The sequence below is a fragment of the Peromyscus eremicus genome, chromosome 14 (genome assembly GCF_949786415.1).
Source record: "Peromyscus eremicus chromosome 14, PerEre_H2_v1, whole genome shotgun sequence".
In the NCBI taxonomy this organism is placed as follows: domain Eukaryota; kingdom Metazoa; phylum Chordata; class Mammalia; order Rodentia; family Cricetidae; genus Peromyscus; species Peromyscus eremicus.
In genome coordinates this window covers 59,195,643-59,209,602 of record NC_081430.1, presented here as the reverse complement: position 1 = coordinate 59,209,602, position 13,960 = coordinate 59,195,643, and the positions used below count along the sequence as shown (strand labels likewise).

General features: G+C 41.5%; 1 protein-coding gene across 2 annotated transcripts in view; it reads right to left on the bottom strand.

The window, feature by feature from the left end:
• Rcor1 (REST corepressor 1) overlaps positions 1–13,960 on the bottom strand; it is an 88,431-nt gene that overhangs the window by 21,475 nt on the left and 52,996 nt on the right. The window lies entirely within an intron of this gene.

Below are 13,960 nucleotides of genomic sequence, written 5' to 3'. Positions count from 1 at the left end.
ACTCCAACTTGGGGACCGTAGGGATCTGGTTCCCTCTTCTGGCCTCTGCTGTAATTAATCCCCACATACATGGAACACACACCACACATACCCACACACACAATAAATACTTTGTAATTTAAAAATTAAAATAAAAAAAAAATTACAGCTACTCTTTTTTGTTTGAGACAGTATCTCTCACTACATAGATTAAACTGCCTCTGGTAAAGTCAGCTATCACAGCCACTTTAAGACAGTCGTTTTGGTGTATCTACCAGTGCTTTGGTGCTTGTGATGACTAAGTTAACATGTGGAGCCTTGACACCCATCAAAGAACCTGCTCTGCGCCAGTCTGTACACATTTCTAACCATTAGCCTCGAAATCCAACAAAGCTGAGACAGTTTGCTAAGTTAATGTCAGTGGTATCTGTTCCAAAAGGTAAATGCAGCATAAGTCAGGTGAGCTCACAAAGCTCTGCCTCTACTGATACTGCTTGCTTGCAACAGGGTCGAGGCTGGCCTTTAACTTTTGGCAACAGCTCTACAGCAGTGTCTAGCCCCACAATATGTTACCTTAATGCTTCTTTAGCAACTTCTGTGTTCCTAGTATTAAATAAAAATTATAGGTTACTACCATTTGGACTTACCTCCAGGAGTGGTGCCTAAAAACCTGGGCTTTAAAAAATTAAAGTAAGAGGCAGGCAGTGGTGGCATATACCTTTAATCCTAGCACTCAGGAGGCAGAGCCAGGTGGATCTCTGTGAGTTTGAGGCCAGCCTGGTTTACAGAGTGAATTCCAGGACAGCTAGTGCTAAAACCCTGTCTGAACACCTTCCCCCTTCCCGCCCCCGAAAAGCTAAAATAGGGGCTTGGTGAGGTGGCTCAGAGCTCACCTGCTGCCGATCCTGACAGACTGAGCTTAGCCTCTGGGTCCTCATGGTAGGAGGAGAGAATCAACCGCAGCAAGTCATCCTCTGACCTCCACACTTGCAAGAGTGTAAAACATACACACCCAAAATTAAAAAGAAAATGGAACTGTGCAAGGTAGTGCGTCTAGAGAGCAGTCAAATTTCCAGTGCTAATCCAGCTGAGTCCCTCTGCTTTCTTGTTCACCCAACTGAAACGCTCTGGGGTTAACTAATCAGTTATTTTACTATTCTGCCTCTCTGTGCTCTTACCAGGAAACCAATCTACTTTCTGCTGTTTCTGCTTCACTCAAGCCTTCCTCTCTCTATAAAGCCCATTAAAAAATTTACACAGTCAAAACTGCTTTTGCTTCTTTTGTCTTGTTGACTTTTTTCTTTTCTTTCTTATTTTATTTATTTATTTAGTTATTTGCTTGTCTATTTATTTATTTGTGATGGTTGTTTGTTTGTTTGTTTGTTTATTCATTTGTGATGGTGTCTCTCTATGTAGCCCTGGCTGTCCTGGAACTTACTATGTAAACCAGGCTGGCCTCAAACTCAGAGATCCCAATTGTGACTTTGCTTTTAATACCAAGTATCAACTTTCCCTAGCAAAGTCAGGTCACCTAACTGAGAACATAACCCATGGGCATCTACTCTTTTCTTGAAACGTTCTCTAGACAGAGCTAATTGTACAAATACTACTTTTGACAGGCCTCATTTCTTTGTGCTCTCTTACCCTACCTGGTCCTTACTTCTCTCTGATGTTCTGAGAGATGGACAACTACCACCCACCCTATTCTGCACAGGACAGCAGACAAAGTGATGAAACAGGAGGTCTGCAAGATTCAAAAATTCCCTCATGGTTAACTTAAGTGAAAATAAGCTTTCCATCTAAGAAAGTCAACTCTGCTCTCATAAAAACAAACAATAACAGGTGCTTAAAGGAGATGAAATGGAACAAGAGAAACACAAGTTTCCCTACACTCCAAAAGACAAGGGCTCAGAGGCTCAGAGGACTTCTCCAATACTTTTTTTTTTTTGAGACAGTCTGTCTGTGTAACAGTTCTGGCTGTCAAAATGATTTGTTTGTTTGTTTGTTTGTTTTTTGAGACAGGTTTTCTCTGTGTAGCCCTGGTTGTCCTAGAACTCCCTCCATAGACCAGGCAGGCCCCGAACTCACAGAGATCCACCTGCCTCTGCCTCCTGAGGGCTGGGATTAAAGGCATATGGCACCAGGTCCTCTCCACTACTTCTGTGTCTCAGTCACAATTATCTTGATTCTGTCCAAAGCTTACAGAGAGCTCATCTCAGTGTGGGAGTAGAGTCCTGTGCAGAGGCTCACTGGGGGAACCAGGACAGGACTGTTAACAAAGGTCACAAAGCTTAAGCAAACAGCAGCACAATTCTCTGCTGTGGGCACACATACTACTAGCCTTCCCCAGGCATCCTGCTCACTCTTGAGAGAGAAGAGGCTGCCTTTGATTGCCACACTAACACCAACCCTCAGGTCAGAAGCATTGGAATCAGCCAGTGGGTGGACTCATCCTGCTCTAAAATAAAGCAACCATAGCACAGTGCAATTATTGTTTACTTGACAATTACTATTAAAACAAACATGAAAAGCCATCTAATATTAGTTGTGTAGTTACAGATATGCACCACTGTGATTGTAAAACATAAACTATATTCATCCATGGCTTTTTAGGGGCTGGGCTATTCACTTATTTTGCTGTAGCCTGAAAACAGCCATGACTGAAGGAATTTGATAGAAGCCGAGAGCAAGTAAGAGAAGAAAATGCCTGGTGTTAAGATTTGTTTCTATACTAATGTTTTGAATCCAATGAAACAATGTCCTTAGTATGAGTAGTAAGAATTTCAAATTCAACTGCAAAAGAGAAAGTATGCAGTTGAAAACTGCTATGGTAACCTTAATTCACCCTTCCCCTCCCCTCCCAAGACACTGCAGAGATTCAGAAAGCCCAATCCTGAATATTCTATAAAGAGTGGTAGGCTGACACCATGAGGCAGATTGAGGACAAAGCTTATGGCCTTAATGGAGCTTAAAAAATACGGTCAAGATTTGCAGTGGCAGTAGGTACTGCAAAGGAAACATGTCAGCAACTTCTCTCATAGCTCAAAGTGAGCATGCCAAACATTTTTAAAGAATGTAATAATGGATTGGAGATGTTACTAAATAGAGTTCTATGCCTAGTGTACGTAAATAAGGTTCTGGGTTCAGTTCCCAGCACAATAGAGTATGATAAATACCATGGCATCTCCTTTTATTATTATTAAAGACGTTATCCCTAAGACTCACATAGAAGCAAAAGGAACATTTAAGTATACCAGTTCTGCCACCTGGTGGACGCAGACAATATTACAGCTAACATCTGAAGCCTGAAGACAAGCCAGAAATAAGATGAATATGCTATTTCTTACTCTGGTCTTATAAAACAAAATTCCACTGTATAGAATATTCCTCCCCTGGCTACCCAGGAAATACAATGGCATAAACAAGACAGATGACTGCTCTATACAAGGCCGTGCATGTTATGTTCCAGTCTGATCTAAACTGTACCTTTGTGTCCTGCATCAACTTACTGGATAACCGGAATAATTCTGTCCTCTTTTCTAGAACTCGTTTCCCTTTATCAGTGTAAGGGTAAGCAGACTAGGACTGAGTGCGGTGGTGCACATCTTTAACCTCTGCAGTCAGGAGGCAAGTGAATCTCTTGAGTTTGTGGCCAACCTGGTCTACATAGTGAGTTCCAGACCAAATAAAGCTACATGGTGAGACAATGTCTCAAAATAAAGAAATCCAATGTTAAGATACAACACCCCTTTAACTCTTCCATATCAAATCAACTTCCTTGACTTGTCCCTAAGCAGGGAGTTGAAGACTCAAGGCAATCTTATTGATTTCCATTTGTACCTGGCTGTGTATACTATAATCCAAAGGAAAGAATCAAGATCTGTATAATCATACCAAGAAAGAAAAGGAGGGGTAGGGAAAGGCATAAAAGGAAGATGGGCTGATCATGTATCTACTCCTCATGGTTGATTATAATAGAAAGAGTCCTGGAGCACAAGTCAAAGCTCTTGGCTTCTCCTAAGGACCTGCTAGCTGAACTCCTTTGCTCAACTGCAGAACAAAAATGAGACTCTTCTCCACACCTTCATAGAGTATTAGAACATTTAAAATAATCAAATGTAAACAACTATTAAATCAATTCTGTCATAAACATTTCTTTTTGTAGTGCTAGAAATCAAACCTACAGTTTCAGCCATGCTAGACAAGTGCTCTCCCACTGAGCAATACTTCTTCTAGGTAAGAAACAAACTTTGTATGCTATTTTCCTCAGTGCTCAGAACTGAACCCAGGCCTATGTTAGATTAATTCTCTGTCACTGTGCTACACCTACAGTACCTAATGCATATTCATGCCCCAAATTCCTTTTCATGAATAGAGACTGCTTTAAAAATTACTCATTTCAAGGCCACCTCTGACTAGGTTCTAGGCAGGGAGGAGTGACAATCCCAGTGTCTTGAGTGGCATATCTGCCCTTAAGCCCTGGCCGGATGGTGAGGAAACAAGCTGCATCACACGGGAAGTTCTGCCACACAGGCTTCACCCAAGTCACTTCCTCTCTATGCCTGATCCTTCCGGGGACAGCTCAAAAGATGCTGAAGGGAGGGGAGGGGCTTCCTATCACAAATCCTGCCACTTTCCATGCTGCAACCTTGTGGGATTTTTTTCTTCACCCAGTACAGACTCGGTCGATAATGCTAGAGGAAAGGCTAAGAGCTTCTGGCACAAGCTGTAGCAGGACAGCCTATATATAATAAACTAGTCAGTCTGTGCACGGAATTAATTCTCCAGCAAATCTTTCAGATCTACTTTGTAGCTAGTGCTGCTCCTGAAGATGTGGTCTGGGGCCTTCTGGAATTCTCCTTACAGTTGAAGAGAGAAATAACTCAAACAATTAACTGCAGTTGTCTTAAGTACCAAAGAAGGAACTATGACTATCTTGTCTAGGCAGCCCACTCTGCATAATGGAGGAAGTCCTTTCCTACAGGGGTAAGACATCATGCTTTCAACCTTACTCAAGTGTTATTTATAGTAAGGAAACCAGAAAAAAGAAAAGAAAAGAAACAAAACTAAGTATTTAAAAAAGGAACTTGGCTAAGTAAATTATGCTACAAGATGAACTATCATTAACAGTTCAAAACTCATGTCTTCATTTTTGTTGGAATAATTTTTTTGTAGAAGATTTAGTTACTGATGTTGTTTGAGACATAATTTCACTTTGTAACAGAGGCTGGCCTGGAACTTACCCATATAGACCAGGCTGGCCATAAACTCACATAAATCCTCCTGCTTCAGCCTTCTGATTTGCTGGGGTTACAGGAATGAGCCACTATGCCCAACTTCCATTTTTTGTTTTCCCCCGAGATAAGGTCTCACTATGTAGCCCAGTTGACCTAAAAATCTTGATTCTCATGCCTTAGCCTCCAGAGTTCTGGTATTACAAGCCTGAATGACTACATCTAGCCTATTTTATTTTTCCCCCCAAGACAGAGTTTCTCTATATGGCCCTGGCTGTCTTGGAACTTGCTCTGTGAACCCTGGCCTCCAATTCAGAGATGCGCCTGCCTCTGTCTCCTGAGTGCTGGCATTAAAGGTGTGTGCCACCAATGCCCAGCACCTACTTCATTTTTAATGGCAGAAAAATTAGAGTTTAAAAATTATGGTGTGATACCATAGTACACAGCAGCATAGAGAAGAGATTAGAAAGCAAGCTAACAGTGATCACAAGCTACACAGTGTGGGGAGGGGGCTAATGTGATGTTCTCAATAGAATGTATACTTATAGCATGTGTGAACCCTAGCATCTCCCCAAACAAAAATATCCATATCATAGGATGAAGGATTATCAAGTTTTTGGAGGGGTGTGTTGTTTTTTTTAAGACAGGGTTTCTCTGTGTAGCCCTGGCTGTCCTTGAACTCAGAGATCTGCCTGCCTCTGCCTCCCAAGTACTGGGATTAAAAGTATATGATGCTGTTGCCATCACTACCAGGTCATCAATTATTTTTAATAATAAATAGAAACTTGTACGTAAGTATGTACTTTCCCCAAAAAACATTTGAGAATAACTTTCATAACTTATGACCTAATTTCTTAAATATTGAGCTATATTTGCTAATAGTAGTATATTCTCTTATATAATCACAGAAAAGCAAATAAATTAAATTCTTGACAATGCTTTAATCTTTGTCCATAGTCCAATCTTGCTAGTTGAACCTAAATTGCTTTATATTTGATTAATTTAAAACAAATTCCAGCTAATTTCATCACTACATATGCATTTTTTAAAGTATGTTTTATATCCCAGAGTCATTATCTTACCTAGTAAAAGTAGCATAATTCCTGTATGAGCAACAGTGTTCCGCCCACTAGACTATCTACAATGTACAAATCTAACTCTAGCGATGATAACAGCAGGTAAGGAGAAAACCCCTTCTGTCTTTTTCTGGAAGCAGTAGTAAACTAATCTGACCACTTCAGAAAATTATTTGGCACTGGCTTCTCAGCTGACAGATGAGACACAAAAATAGGTCAAAGAATGTTTGTTGTGAAAACTTGAAGTAACATACATCCCCCTGTTGGCAGAAGGTGCAAACAAACTGTAACCAGGCAGAGGAAATCCAAATGTAGAGGGAAGAAGGTAAGACATAAGGATGAACAGGAGCAAAAGAAGGCCGAGTGTCCACCACTGCGGGGCACTGCACTCAGCTCTGTTCACGGAAGCTCTTCTGGAGCATTTTTAGGGCCAGAACTGTCCTAGCACATGCCATCACTCAAGGGCAGCTTCCCACCAGACTAAAGCTGTATTTAAGCAGGGCTGTTAGGTCCAATTAGCGCCTACTACCTCAGAAGCAGGGACAAAAATCATTCAATGAGTAAACTGATGACCACAAGGGAAAAAAATTAGAAGATTCCAGATGATCGAAGTTGCATAGCAAATAGTTAAAAACCCTGAATTTGCAACTGTACGCTGAGGAATTTTCACACTCCTGCCATCTCTTCATTCAACTGGCATTGTACATTTACTCACCACACGCCAAAGGGGAGAACAGAATTAAACAGACCAAACATACCAAGTTCCTGCATTCAGTCTTAGAGTACAGAGAAGGGCATACAATAAACAGTGTGCTGAGTAATAAGAAGGAAGGAAATCAAGTGAGGTAAGACTGAGTGGTCCCTACTTCACAGCTTGTTAAACCTCTCTGGTAGTCTCACCTAAGGAACTGGACACCTGGGAGAAGAATACTTGTACTCCTGACAAGGGGACAAAGAAGGCACTTATAAGGGTACACTCTAAATAAGGTCACAAGGGCAAATACTAGTTACACAACTCAGGGTCATGTTGCAACTTTTAGCTTCCAATTTAAAACACACTGCGAACTAGAAAGCCACTGGGCTATCTTAACTTAGAAACTATTCAAAATGTTTCTAGTAGTGGGTATATTTACAGTGTATCTATGTAGAAGTTTAGAATGGGAAACACACTACGGTCTGGAGAGATTACTCAGTGGTTAGGGGCACTTGCTACTTTTCCAGAGAAACTTTTCTACATACAAATAAGAATAGATCATTAAAAACTATCCAACACTATATAGTTCAGAAAATGTATAATACAACAGGATGATTTTTTTAAACATTTATTTTATGTATATGAGTATTTTGGCTGTATATGTGTATGCGCATCACCTGCATATCTGGTACCCGTGGAGGTCATAAAAAGGTGTGGAGGCAGAAGCAGGTGGATCTCCAGGGCAGTCTGGTCTACAGAGGGAGTTCCAGGACAGGATCCAAAGATACACAGAGAAACCCTGTCTCGAAACACCCCACCATCACCACCACCACCACCAAAAAAGGTGTGGACTCCCCTGGAAGTAGCATTATGGATGGTTGTGAGCCTATGTGGGTGCTGGGAATCAAACCCAGGTCCCCTACAGAACAGGAGATGCTGTGAACTGCTGAGCCACCTCTAGACTGTTAGATGCTCTGATCAAAAATTGACATGTGTTGATGGGAAGACGTGCAGAGATGAATGGCCACACAAGTGGAAACCCATGAACTGTGGACTAGTGGCTGTGGAGCCCATGGACTGGACTAGGCCCTCTGGATACAGAAGACGGTTGTTTGGCTTGAACTGTTTGGGGGGCACCCAGGCAGAGGGATTGGGATCCGTCCCTGGTGCATGGGCAGGCTTTTGGGAATCAGGTGCCTGACGCCTTGTGCAGCCTTGGTGCAATGGGAAGGGGCTTGAACCTGCCTAGGCTCAGTGTGCCTGGCTCTGTTGACTCCCCATGGGATACCTTGATTTGGGGGAAGTGGGGGTGTGGGGTGGCTTGGGAGAGAGGGCTGGAGGGTGGGAGGAGGTGGAATCTGTGTGTGGTGTGTAGAGTAGAAAATTTCTTAATAAAGAAAAATGGAAAAAAAAAAAAAAAAAAGAAAGAATCTATTCAAGCTCCATACTTGGATGAGGGGGGAAAAAAAGACGTATACTGAAAGTGCACAGAGGGCGCCAGTCAGCAAGAAAGCTAACACTAAAACACTCCCTTACTTTGTATACTCAAACTCTGCATACTTCACACATCTTGTATGACTATCTTTGAGAGTCAATTCTTTTCAACTTTCATTCAACGGATTATCAGCAAGACTTATGTTTCCTATAATTGTACCAGGTTTTCCCCATTTTTATAAAATTTTTAAAAATACAGTCAAATACTTAAATTGTCACATAAGCATACACATATGCATATACTACAAAATACATAATGCACAGCGAGCAGCACCATCTGTCTGTGACCAATCTGCAAGAGCACAAAGTCACTTTACTAAGATCTACCAAGGGAGCAGCAGCCTTCCCTGGGAAACACCTCTTACTCAGGAGCCGCTTCTCAACTAGCTCAAATTCCAGTTCGTCTCTTTCAAACTCTATCTTAATCCCAGCACTAGGAAGGCAGAGGCAAGAGGCAGGCTGTTGTGAGTTCAAAACCAGCCTGGACTGCATAGTGAGTTCCAGGCCAGCTAGAGTTACATAGGGAGACCCTGTCAGAAAGAAAGGGGGTGAGAGATACATGCAAATGAGAGCTAGGGATATGGCTCAGCAGATAAGAGGGGTAGCCATCAAGACTGACAACCAGAGTTCAATCCCCAGAACTCATGTGTTAAAAGAGAACCAATTCCCTCCCATAAGCTATCCTCTCACCACCAGATGAGTATTATGGTACAAACACAAATGAAATTTTTTAAAAACTTTGTTTTAGGGGCTGGAGAAATGACTCAGTGGTTAGGAGCACTGGTTGCTCCTCTAGAGGACCGGCTTCAATTCCTAGCACCTACATGGCAATTCACAACTGTCTGTAACTCCAGTTCCAGGGGATCCATGGCACTAGGCATGCATATGGTGAGCATATATATGCACGCAGGCAAAATACCCATACACATAAAATAAATAAATCTTAAAAAACTTTTATATGTATGGGTATTTTCTCTGAATGTAGGTCTGTGCACCATGTGGGTGCAGTGCCCATGGAAGCCAGAAGAGGGTGTCAGATCCTTTGGAACTGGAGTTACTAACTGTTGTGAGCTGTGGATGATGAGCATCAAACCCAGGTCCACTAGAAGAGCAGCCAGTGCTCTTAACCATTACCCCAACTCTCCAGCTGAAAATGCAATTTTTAAAAAATAAAAATAAATAAATAAAAGGAAACACCTTTAGCCTAGTCATGCCCCTAAGCTGTCCCGCCCAAGGCAATTTTCTTCATGACTGACTGCTCTGGTATATCTGGTACCCAGGGAATTTGTTGTGGAATAATCTTTTTGTACAATGCAAAGATGTGTTTTTGCCAAGGCACTTTCTGATTGGCTTAATAAAAAGCTAAATGACAATTAGCTAGGCAGGAAGTATAAGTGGGAGAGCCAGAGAGAACTCTGGGAAGAGGAAGGGCAGGGTCTCCAGGAGCCACAGAAGCCAGACTTGGAACAAGTCAGACACACAAAATGGGACAGAGGTAAAAGCAATGTGGTAGAACACAGATCAATAAAAATATGGGTTAATTTAAGTTATATGAGATAGTTAGGAACAAGCCTAAGCTATCTAAGCTAGGCTGAGTTTTTATAATTAATAATAAGTCTCCATATTGTGATTTGGGAGCTGGCAGGAGAGACAGAAAAATCCACCTACAGGGTAAACTCAGGTAGTCAAGTTTACTCAGCAAGAACTTTTAGACACTGACCTACCTTGCCCATCTCATAATCACCACCTGCCTTTCTGGTTGCTTCACTTCTCACTGTCCCAAAGACAGTGTGTCTCAGATAAGAGTCTGCATATTAAGCACTAATTTCTGTCTCAATCCCAAATACAAATGCCTCCTCTCCCCTTGTCCAGCCAGCAAACTCCGACTCATATTCCAACTATTCTAAAACGCTCAGGGTCTTAAAAAGCTTCTCCCCACAAGGAAGAGGCCCTTCTGGTAATCAAGGAAATCATCACAACTGAGTGGATACAGGAGATACTTGGTGCCAAATTAGGCTAAGGGTCAATGCCCTCCTGATTTTTAAGTCTGACAAGCAGCGGCTCTTTAATTCTCACTACACCGTGGCAAACTGTAGATGAGACTCACACCTTTGTCACCTTACATATCAAACAAGTAATGGTCTATGTTCATTAGTGGAGCACTGTTTCAACTCTGTGGTTCTTGTCTGTGCTCCTAAGTTACTTACACATCCACAACTGTGTCTCTACAAAGCACATTTTCTTCACATATCCCACAGGCTGCATCTCCCACTAAATGATTTTTACTTAGACATAACCCAAAGCAACTTGTGAAATATTAGTTATGTTTTAAGTCCTTAATTATACTTGATTAACCAAAGTACCACATGAAAGCAGATGTGTGCAGTAAATGTAGTCTAGAGACCCAGGATCCAGTCCTAAATTGACTACTAACTAGCTGTGAGACTGCAAACATCTGATAAGAGAAGGTGGGAAAAAATGTTCATTTCCTCATTACCAGTGGAGTACAGACTTCCCAGATCCTTTATACTAGCACACTACCAAACATGTAAAACTGCCCCCAAAACTATGAATAAAAATCAACCTCACAGAATAAACTCATTCAAAACAACCCCAATAAGCTACTATGGTGGAATACCACACCCGCAATCTGCTTACCTATGAGAATAAATACATGGGCTGTGAAAAGGAAAAAGAATGAAAATACTACTGAGTAAGGAAAAAAACCTAGACCTGGTACTGGCACACACCTTTAATCCCAACACTTGGGAGGCAGGAGCAGGCAGATCTCTGAGGTTCAAGGCCAGCCTGGTCTACAGACAGAGTTACAGGATAGCCAGTGCCGGAAACCCTATCTTGAAAAACCAAAAAGAAAAATAAACACATACATTCATAGACAAACATCATGTATAGACATATGTCCATGTACAGACACATACCATGTACAGATACACATTGTGAATAGATAAATATGCATGTATAGACACACATCATATACAGATAGACGCAAACATATAGACATAACATGTACATAGTATGAACTTGGATGAACATGGTATGAATGGTGCATGAACTTGACCTAAGTGAAAGAAACTAAATGCCCTTGCTGTATAGTCTGGGGTGTTCACTGATGTTTCCTCAAGTTGTTAAAAATTCAAATGCTTTCAAAGGCTCCACTCATACTGCCATAATTGAAAGGCAACCAAGATGCCCTTTGGGGTAATGTATCAACTGTGGCATTTTCAAACAATGGAGCATTATTTGGCACTGAAAATAAATGAGCCATTAAGTCTCAAAAAGGCCTGGAAGACCCTAAGATGCACAGTACTAACGGAAAGAAACCTATCTGGGGCTGGTAAAATGGCATTAAGTCCAGAAAGTTACCCTCTGACCCCACCCCACCAAAACACAACAACGCACGTACGCACGCACGCACGCACGCACGCACGCCACACACACACACACACACACACACACACACACACACACACGAGAGCATGCACAAAATAAGATATAATAACATTTTTAAAGAAATAAAGGCAGGTGGATCTCCAAATTCAAGGCCAGCCTGGTCTACACAGTGAGTTCGAGGACAGCCAGAGCTACATAGTGAGACCCTATCTAGAAAAAACACACAAAATCAATCTGAAAGATTTTTAATGATAATTGCATCTCAATAACATTCTACAAAAGGCAAATTTATGGAGACACTGTAAAGTCAATAGCTGCCATGAGTTTGGGAGGAAAAGAAAAAAAAAGGATTCTTAGCACAGCGAAGCCATTTTGAACAACAATGGTATACAACACAGCCGAGAGCTCTACTATCAACACTCTGGGTGGTAACAATGTATTCATACAAATGCACCAACTCTACAGGTGCAACATCTTCACAGAGAGTAGGCTATAGGTGTAGATGGGTATTCTCGGCTCCCCGCTTAATATAGCTATGTACCTAAAATTTGCCCTAAAATTTTTTCTTCTTAAAACAGAAAAGAAGAAATGAGGGGCTGGAGAGATGGCTCAGTGGTTAAGAGCACTGGCTGCTCTTCCAGAGGACCTGGGTTCAATTCCCAGCAACCACAGGGTGGCTCTCAACCATCTATAGTGGAATCTGACGCCACCTTATGGCATAAAGCCATACTTGCAGATAGAGCACTCATACATATAAAGTAAATCAATTAATTTTTAAAAATATAATCATGTGTTTCTTATTCTGTCTTTGAAATAGACTCTGAATTAAGTCATTAGTTTATCCTGTCCTCTGTTACACCAGACTATATTTTCACACACCCAGATAGTATATAAGCCTACTACATGCATGGGCTATATGACAGAAGAGATATATGGTACAGCCAATTGCTCCTTGAGTCATAATGATGAAAAACACGACATTAAAGTGGACACAAGAGAAAATAATGCAATAAAGGGACATGGTATGATGGTTATTCTTGGTTGTCAACCTGACTATAACTGGAATGAACTATATAATCCAGAAATGGAGGGCACGCTTCTAGACATTGAGGCTGGAAGGCACACCTGGGCCACATCTTCCACTGGATGGAAGAAGGAAGGGTTTGTTCTTCGCCTGCTTGCCCTTGCCTAGTCAGCACATCCATTCCTTCTTCTGGATCCCAGTAGACCAACTGAGACACCCAACCTCATGGCACTGAGCAACTACTAGATTCTTGGACTTTCCATTTTATAACTACCCATTGTTGGACTGCAACCTGTAAGTCATTCCAATAAATTTGTGTGTGTGTGTGTGTGTGTGTGTGTGTGTGTGTGTGTGTGTGTGTTACTCTCTCATAGGTGCATTGGTACCAGCAACACCATGGACACACAAGTAATAAGATGGCTACAAGGTCTAAGCAATAGAAAACTAATCATTTTTGGGAGCATGATACATGTGTTCATGGAAACACTAAGATGCACATGGCTATAATTAAGCAGGAGAGAGGGCTCCCATGACTAAGAGCACTTACTGCTCTTGCAGAGGATTCAGGTTCAGTTCCCTAAACCCACACGACGTCTTACATCCAACCACCTGTAGCTCCAGTTCCAGAGGATTCCATGTCCATCTGCAGGCCTCTGTGAGCACCTGCACATACATGGTGCACATAAACTCATGCTGGCATACAAATAATTTAAAAATAAAATAAATTTTGAAATGAACCCAAGTTGTCTGCAAGAGCAGACAAGTACTCTTGACCTCTGACTCATGTCTCCAGCCTGCTTTTGTTTTTAAATACTTATATACTTTAAATATATATACTATATAACTATATATAGTATATCCATACTTGGTTATGGTAAGAAGTTAGGTGATTATAAATTCAGAGACAAAACAAAGTTTTCAGGTGACACAGAGAAAGCCAGGATCTACAGTGAGTTTTAGGCCAGCCTGGGCTACAGTATGAAAACTCTCAAAAGAGAGTGTGTATGCATGCGTGCGTGCGTTGGAGGGGGATGGTGTCGTTAAAAGA